This window comes from Capsicum annuum, chromosome 2, assembly GCF_002878395.1.
Source record: "Capsicum annuum cultivar UCD-10X-F1 chromosome 2, UCD10Xv1.1, whole genome shotgun sequence".
NCBI lineage: Eukaryota > Viridiplantae > Streptophyta > Magnoliopsida > Solanales > Solanaceae > Capsicum > Capsicum annuum.
In genome coordinates, this window is record NC_061112.1 from 1,346,202 (window position 1) to 1,356,038 (window position 9,837).

General features: G+C 37.3%; 1 pseudogene; it reads right to left on the minus strand.

The window, feature by feature from the left end:
• The window catches only part of LOC107857675, a 38,583-nt pseudogene extending 33,694 nt beyond the window's left edge, over nucleotides 1-4,889 (minus strand).
• Nucleotides 4,890-9,837: the final 4,948 nt, after the last annotated feature.

Genomic DNA, 9,837 nt, shown 5'->3' on the forward strand with positions numbered 1-9,837 from the left:
ATTTTTAGGTATACATAATCACCAATCTCAAACTTGAGATCCTTTCTGGGGCATTGGTAAGACCAAAGGACATGACTAAGAATTTAAAGTGACCATACCGAGTTTGGAAAGCTACTTTTGGAATATCACATCCTCTAACTCTGAGCTGATAATATCCTAATCTGAGGTATATCTTAGAGAAATAGATGGAACCCTAAAGTTGGTCAAATAAATCATTGATTCTGGGAAGTGGATACTTGTTCTTGACTGTGACTTTATTGAGCTGATGGTAATCAATTCACATTCTGAGAGAACTGTCTTTCTTTCACATGAATAAGATTGGTATACCCTACGAGGACAAACTGGGTTTGATGAATCCCTTATCTAAGAGATCTTTCAACTGTTTCTTCAATTATTTGAGTTCTGCTAGTGCCATTCTGTATGGCAAAGTAGATATGGGCTGAGTATTTGGAAGAAGATCAATGCCAAAGTCTATTTCCCTTTCGGGGGGAATTCCTTGAAGATCTTCAAGAAAGACATCAAAATATTCATTCACTACTGAGACTAATCCGAGACTGGGAGTTTTGGAACTAGAGTCCTTAACTCGAATAAGATGATAGACACATCCCTTAGATATTATTTTTTGTGCCCGAAGGTAGGAAACAAACTGACCTCTGAACGTTGAAGTACTACCCCTCTACTCTAGGATAGGTTCTTCCAGAAACTAAAACTAGACCACTCTATTTTTGTAGTCGACTGTGGAATAGAAGGAATGAAGCCAATCCATGCTGAGAAAGACGTCAAAATCAGTCATCTCTAATTTGACTAAGTCTGTTGAAGTGACTTTATGTGATGCCATAACCAGACAGTTCCTGTATACCCATTGGTCTACGATAGTATTACCCACTGGGGTAGAGACTGAGAAGGGCTCTACTAGAATTTCAGGACTAACTCCAAAATCAACTGCTATATAGGGAGTAACAAAAGACAAAGAAGCTCCTAGATCTAGCAAGGTGTAAACATGTACATGAAAGATCTATAATGTACTAGTAACTACATCAAGAGAATTTTCCTAATCCTGTCAGGACTGAAGAGCATAGAGTTTGTTTGGGCATTAACCATTGGTAGCACTAAAAGAGGCACCATACTGATTTGGGTGACCAGACTGAGCTGGAGGGCAACGCTGACCCTGAGGACCTGGCTGGGGACAATCTCCGACTCTGTGGCCTGGCTTGACACATCTGAAGAAAACATCACTGCCAGCTCTAGAAGTACCCTGATAGTGATTGCCATATTTCTAACAAAGAGGATAGGTTTGGGCACTGCTAACACTGCCATATAACTTAGAGCCTATGCCCTATATTTGTTACCCTCCCTAAACTTAGGAACTGGAGCACTGGCTGAGGAAAGAGCTGGAACGGATGACTTTGGGTAGAACTGAGAATGGTTACCACCCTTTAAATTAGGCAGATTGAAGTTGAAGCTGCCGATTCTAGCTATCTTATTCTGCTTCTCTGTCATCTTAATCTTCTACTCTTTTATCTATTGAGCATGGATCATAAGCCAGGCTATGTCCATCTCACTAATCAGCATTATAGATCTACACTCGTTGACCACACTATCATTCATCCCAGAAACAAACTTACTCATCTTGGCCCTTCTATCTACCACCACATGAGGAGCATATCTAGCTAGTTGAGTAAACTTAAGAGAATACTCTTTTCCTGTCATGCTGCCCTACTTGAAGTTGATAAACTCTAACACCTTAGCTTTCCTTAGGTTTAGGGGAAAGAATCTATCAAGAAAAGCACTGGCAAACTCCTCCCACTCTATTGGCCCTTCGTCACCATCCCCCTCTACTTTCTACTATTTGAACCATATATGAGCCACATCCTACAACTGATATGCAGCTATCTTATCACTCTCACTAGCAGTAACTCCCATGATATTTGTAACCTTTTGAATCTGATCAAGGAATTACTGAGGGTCCTCATCTGACTTAGACCCAAAAAAGGATGGAAGATTCATTTGGGTGAAGTCCTGAATCCTGGATGTAGCTTAATTGGCCACTAGGTTGGCCGGAATGACATCTGGTCATTCATTCTGGGTAGCAACTGAATTAGCAAGAGTAGTGAATACAGCTCTGAACTCTATATGAGAAACATGTTCGTCCAAGGGATCTTCTTGGATAGACTGAGGGGCTGACTGATTTTCGTTTCTTCTCTTGGAAGGCATGTTCTATAGCAAAAAAGGGAGAAATGAATTATACTGGGAGTTAAATTTGAGCTCATATTCATAGGCATGACATGAATACTGAAAGAAGGGAAACTGTTCCTAAAACATCTTATAGCCTTCTGTACATAAATGTGATGCGCAACACACCCATGTATAAGACTCTACTAGATGTGGGTTTCATAATTCCTAGGACACTATTGAACCTTAGGCTCTGATACCAAGTTTGTAATGCCCCAAATCTGGTACCCGAAATGCTACATGATGCTAATAATCCCAAAGGACCACTAGCCAACCCATAACTAATATCTGTAACTGAGTACTGCATAATATACTGTATAAATATGGAATAAAAGGCTGAAAGGCCATAAGATTCAAATATTTGATAATACATAACATCTAAAAAATACCGTATATCAATACCAAAATGATTGAAATAATTGTCTAAACATGCTATAGTCTGTAAGCCTCTAAACTGTCTAAAAATTGTAGAGTTGATGGGACATGTTGCCAACTAACTTCGGACAACTGTAATAATAAGGTAATGAAATAATCATGCTATCCTCAAATGATGAGGACTCACTGCTGGTCTGGCTGTTGAATGTCTAATCTACTAAGGATGCTCTGGAGCTCGTGCTTCTGAACCTATGGTATAAAAACTATAGCGCAAAAGAAAAGTGTGCATCAGCATGTGAGAATGTACTGGTACGCAAGTGAGGTAAGCTGAATGCAAAGGTTCATATGCATGACCAATATTGACTGACTGAGTAACATGAACGTGGGAATACAAGCATAAATACATAACAGTAAATGAGATCGTGACAACACTGATTAATGAGTCTGAATACTAATAACATGGATTTCTGATAACTGATATAACTGATACTGAGCAATTGTGTCTGACAATTTAGGTTTTGATGGAACTAGCTTAGTTCCACACTAAGCTGAGTGACTGTGTCTAAGAGTCCTAAATTCTGTAGAACTATCTAAGTTCTATCACTAAGACTTGAGACTGATACTGTGGGAAGTACTCATTTAACCGACATACCCCTAATAAGCTATTATCATTGAGTTAGGGTCCAATCTGTAACCCCAATTGGAAGGGTGTCAATACCGCACTACTGGTAAGGACAAGCTGTGAGTGATCCTTATCTGGCAATGTCCCCAAAGGAGAATAGTAGGACCCTTAACTGGCGGAGTTAATCTACCTTATCAACCCTTAATTATCAGTGTTGATGTCTCAACCTATGCTGGCTACATAGTTCTGGAATACGAGGATTGCTTCTAATGGTCATACCCTCAATGGTCAGTGTGTTCCCTCTTCCTTAGGTTTGCTCAGTGCTAAATGCTACTCCCAACTGAATAGATGCTGAACTAATTATATTGAGATAAACTAGACTGAGTTCACTAAATTTCGTGGACTGACGAAATGTTACTGAATTCTGTTAATTGACTGAGTTCATGAGATTTCTGAGTTTTCCTGAGTCATATAACTGACTGAATTCTATTGATCATAGCGTGACTGAGATTTTCATGAAACTGACACTGGCTCTAGGCACATAGCCAAATTTTCAAGTATAAATACCCCCAGGACTCAATAGCGTAAAAGTAATTCATGGCACACGTTCTAAAGCACAAAAATGGTTACACATATATCCATAATTAATTGACTACGACATTTCATCAAACATTTGACATGCATTAAATTGTACATGAATGGGGATTTCATACTATCATACTATAATGACATTTTTTCCTTCATATAGGCATTCAATCAAACATATGGGGAGCATACTTTCGTTATACCATCATCAATGCATCTAATTATCATGGTTGCATAAATAAATTTGCAATTTGAAGGGTTTATCATTAATATTATGCAAATCATCTCATACTAGGATCAATCATTGGAACATGTAATTTAAAACATGAATCAAAACCCAACAACAACATGGACATGAATTTCAATTCAACTAAATCATGAACATTCATAAAGACACAATCTTTGGAATTTGAAAAGAGATTCTTGAGATTCATGGGTTAACGGGACCCATGAATCAACACTTGACATACCTTGATTATGAGTTTCTTGAAGTTCTTTGACTTGAAGAACTTGAATCTCTTAGTTTCTTGAAAAAGTGTTGGGATCTTATTCTTGAGGATTGATCTTTGAGAGAAACCCTAATTTGGTGTTGTAAATGAATAATGAAGTTATGATCTCGAGTCTGGTATAATAAGGTGTTAAAAAGGGTGGTAAAGGACCAAAAAGCCCCTTTTAAAAATGACTTTGAATTTCTGAACGGGGTCAGCGACGGCTTGGGAGATGGTCTGTCGCTGGCTCGACGGCCCGTCAGCCTGCCCATCACACTTTGTTAGAACACAGGTTCACTACCTCGGTTGTGATGGCTTGTGTGGTGTTCCATCACTAGCTCGACAGTCCATCGACATGTCCATCGCACTTTGGCCAGAAGGTGGGGTTACTACCTCAGTTGTGACGGTCTGGGTGATGATCCATCACTGGCTCGATGGTTTGACATTCTTTCTATCGTAGTTTGACCAGAAAATGATCTTACTACCTCAGTTACAACAATCTGGGCAACTGTCCATCGCTCGCTTGACGGTTCATCGTGCTTTTCATCGCTCCTGGGCAGTTCGGACAGTTTTCCTGAAACAGCCATAACTTTTTACCCCGATATCGTATTTAGGCGAATTTGGTATTGATGGAAATCTTATTCAATTTTCCACACAACAAAAATTCAAAATCATGAAAATTCCATGTGTATAAAAGTGGATTCCTCTTTTAAAGAAAGCCTTTAACATTTTTAGGATGATTTTAAGCTAGGTAGAAGTATGGGGTATTACACCTTATCTTACCCAAGATTATAAGGTTAGGAACCTCTGGGAGTTTAGTAAGCTATCCAGTAGGCCCAAAGTGTATCATCTAAATTTCTTGACCAGTCGTGTGGTTGACATTCATAGTCTTTGCCAAAATGGACTTGATCTCACGATTGAAGACCTGAACTTGCCCATTTGTCTGAGGATGTTAAGGTGTCTTATGTTTCACACAATTTGTCAATTTGGGCATTGAACAAATGCTTGCAAAAATGGGACCCACCATCACTAATGATAGCTTGTGGAGTACCAAATCAAGAAAAAGATTCTTCTTTAAGAATGTTGTAACACTCCAACCTTCATTATTGAGAAGCGCAACTGCTTTTACCTACCTAGATATATTGTTTATTTCCACCAAGATGTAATTAATACCATGTGAACTCACGAATGGACCCATGAGATCGATACTCCAGACATTAAATAACTCAAGCTCAAGAATAGGCGTCATGGGGAGTTCATGCATCTGTGAGATACTGCCCTGCCTCTGGAATTAGTCACAGGTTTTGGCATAATTATTTGCATCTTTATAGATCATCGGCCAATAGAAACCACATTGAAAAATTTTATGGGTCGTGCGAGTACCCCTATGGTGACCCCCAATTGGATATGAATGACATACCTCTAAAATACTCATTATCTCAACTTCAGGAATACACCTTTAAATTACACTGTCCACACATATCCAAAATAAGTAAGGCTTATCCTAAAAGAACTTTCTTACCTCATGCACAAATCATTTTCACTACTAAAATTATATATTTTCTGGGATAAGGTCACATTCTAAATAATTGGAAAATCCAACAAACCAAGGTATTAAGTCTTGTGATGCTATCAAGACATGATTATCTAGAAAAGTATCATTAATCTCAAGCTCATCCCCTAATTTAAGCATCACCTCCTCTTCTAGGCCGAAAAAAATAGTCTACAACCTGATTTTTGTGTCCTTCCAGTACTTAACCTCAAAGTAAAGCTCTTACAACAATATTACCCATCGAATCAATCTAATATTAGCATCCTTCTTTGCCATAAGGAGCTTCTCAAAAGTAAACACCATTACAAGCAATTCTTGTTCAGTAATAGTGTAATCTTTATGTGCGGTATTGAGTGCTTTGCTGGCATAATAAATGGGGTGAAATATTTTATCACGTCTTTGGCATAGGATCACTCCTAGAGCCATACTATTGGTATCACACATCACCTCAAATAGAAGATTCCAATCCAGACACATAATGATTGGAGCAGAAATGAACCTCTCATTTAGGAACTCAAAAGCCTTGAGACAAGTATCATCAAACAAAAACTTTACCTCCTTCTCTAATAGCTTGCATAATAGATTTTCAATCATAGATAAATCCTTGATGAATCTCCTATCAAACCCTGCATGACCCAAGAAACTCCAAATACCTTTCACAAAAAATAATGGAGGCAATTTTACAATTTCACAGAAAATGATGGAGGCAATTTGTCAATCACCTTAATTTTAGCCCTAACGACCTCTATCCCCTTCTTTTAAATTTTGTGTCCAAGAACTATCCCCTTTTTAACCATGAGGTGATACTTCTCCTAGTTTAGAACTAGGTTGCACTGCTCGCATCTCTAAAGTGTATTAGCCAAGTGAACCAAATAATCATCAAATGAGTCACATCAAATAGAGAAATCATCTATGACTACCTCAATAGTATCCTCTATTATAGCAAAAAAGATAGCCATCATGCAATGCTTAAAGGTGGTTGGGGAATTACAAAGACCAAAATGCATCCTCTTGAATGCAAATGTACCATATAGATAGTGAAAGTAAGTTTATCTTGGACCTTGAGAGAAATAGAAATATGATTAAAACCCGAATAACCATCAAGTAAAAGCGGTCTAACTTCTAATCTATGAATGGCATAGAAAAGTGATCATTCTACATCAAAGTATTTAGCTTTTGATAATCCATGCAAACTTTCCATCCCATGACTTGTCTTATGGAAAATAACTCATTCCACTCATTCAAGACCACAATGATCCTATTGTTCTTCAACACACACTGAAGTAAGACTACCCACTTACTATCAGTAATAGGGTAAACCATACTTACATCTAATAACATAATAATCTTCTGCTTAACTACCTCTTGCATAAGTGGATTTAGATAATGTTAATGCTCAACTCTAAGAATGCACTCTGATTCAATCTAAATCTTGTGAGTGTAGATATTGGATGAAATTTTGACAATATACGTAATAATATAACCAATGGCTCATTTAAACCTTTACAATACCAATATCAAGGCCTCAACTATTGAATCTAGAAAATCTATTGTAATAATAAATGGTAAGGTATTATTGGCCTCCAATAATGGATAACATAAATAAAAAGGGAGGCCCTTCATTTTGAAGATTGGTGGCTCCTCAATAGATGGCCGCGCTGGCGAGGTTGCTCTAATTTCCAAATCAAGATCCAACTTCTTCGACGCATCAGAATAAGAACCTCTACCAACAAGTGTGTTCACCATGTCATCATACTCATTGATACTATTACAATCAAAATTTATAATCGTTATCACCTATGCCTCGTCACCAAGTCTCTCCTTAATGGGTGCAATCAATGCATCTTCATCTATGGTGTCTATCACAAAAACTACCATATATTTTGGTAATGTTATTAACTGATTCACATTAAAAATGACATGTTTCTCATTCAGCCAAAATTTAATATGTCCCATCTCCATGTCAACCAATGCCTTACCCACAGTTAGGAAGGGCCTTCACAAGATGATAGGGATATTAAAATATACCTCACAGTTGAGAATCACAAAGTTAGCTGGGAATATGAACGAATCTACCTTCACAAATACATCACATAATATACCAGCTAGCATTTTAATTGTACAATCTTGCATCAATAGTCTCATAGCGGTTGGCTTAGATGACCCTAACCCTAACTTCTTATATACAACTAGTGGTATCAGATTGATAATAGCTCCTAGATCACATATTGCTAGTTCAAATTTAAGGACCAAATAGTACAAGGAATAGTGAAAGCTTTAGGATCCTCCCTTTTTTCAATCAAAGATCGTAAGGCAATAGCACTACAGTGGTCCATATTATCAGCGGGCTCAAAACTATCTATCCATTTCTTAGTCACTAAATCCTTCATGAATTTTTTATAAACAAGCATCTTCTCCAAAGCTTCCACAAGAGGATATTCACAGATAATTCCATCAACATTAACATAAATTTTTAATATTTCCCTTCTTCAACCTTTGAGAAAAAGATGGAGGAGGTTGTGGAATAGGTTTCAACACTGGTGTGACCTTATTACTCTTGACTTTATCAATATTAGCTCATTTTTCTACACACGTTGGTTTCTATGATGTCTCACCAATAGGCAACAACTTCTCATTTTCAACTTTGGATACATCATTAACATCCACAGTGTCACTCCTCTTATCATCAACTATAGGCATAGATGGATCGATAGTATCCTTACTACTTTGAGTAGTTATGGATAGGAAATGACTATCGTTCTTCAGGTTTTGAATGGTATTGCTAAGAAGAGTACCTAGTTGACATTAATTCAATATAGCCAACATTTTCCCAAACTGCTACTCAAGCTGCTTAATTGCAATGGCATGTGATTCTACTTTTTAGCTCAACCCTGATATACCTGCATTAATCCTTAAAGAAACTTTTTTAGATAACCCTTAACAATCTTAGCAACCAATTCTTCCAATAATGAACTACCAAACTCAACATCATGATTCTCGTTAGAACATAAAGACCATTTTTCTCCTTGTAATTATTATTTCTCCTTCAATTCAACATCACACTATCTACTCTTATCTCTTATCTATCCTTATAGTAGTTCTGACCTTGATTCTTTTTCCTCGAGTTCCAAGTAAACTGATTAGACCCTTGTCCCTTGGCTCAAAAACTCATCATCTCTCTATCCAAGTACTTTGCCTCTTCTTCAAAATAATACTCTTCATGCCTAGGAGATTTACATTGTGCTCCCACTACATTAGCTATAAATTTCTTAGTAAGCAACCCAATCTCAGTCCTCAGTTATGCAACCTCTTGATCTACTATCTTATATAGGGATTTCTACTCTTTAGAATCACCAATAGCATAAGTACCAGCTGACCAGCCTACCTCCTGAGTATCCCACCCTTATTTGGTTTGAGTAATCTAATCTAAGATCTTTGCAAACTGATCCCCTCAAGGACTTATGAAAACTCCTATGGTAATAGTGTCAGCTACAACCTTGGTATTAGCAATCAAGGCTTTGTATAATATCTCCAACAAGTTCTTCCCTATGATTTTATAATTTAGAACATTCATCAACTTCTTTTTGAACCTCAACCATGTCTCATAGAGTGCCTCTAAATATAACTATCTGAAATTATAGATCTCATCTTTCAACCATAGCATCCTAGAAGGCAAGAAAAATTAGTCCAAGAACTATATCCTCAACTCATTCTAAATGGTAATAGACCCATGAGAAAACTCTCCTAATTGTAATATTAATTCACTTGTAAGAGAGAATAGGAATAGCCTAAGTTGTAGAGCTTCTTGACTCACCCTTAACAGTTTGTACAAAGTCAAAATCCCTACAAAGTTCATAATGTACATGTTTGCATCATCAAAAGGCAAACTAGAAAACACTCTCTTCAAATTCAGTAACTAGATCATTGCACTCATAATATCAAATTTATTCTATAGGGCAATTCTGGAGGAATGATAGCACCTA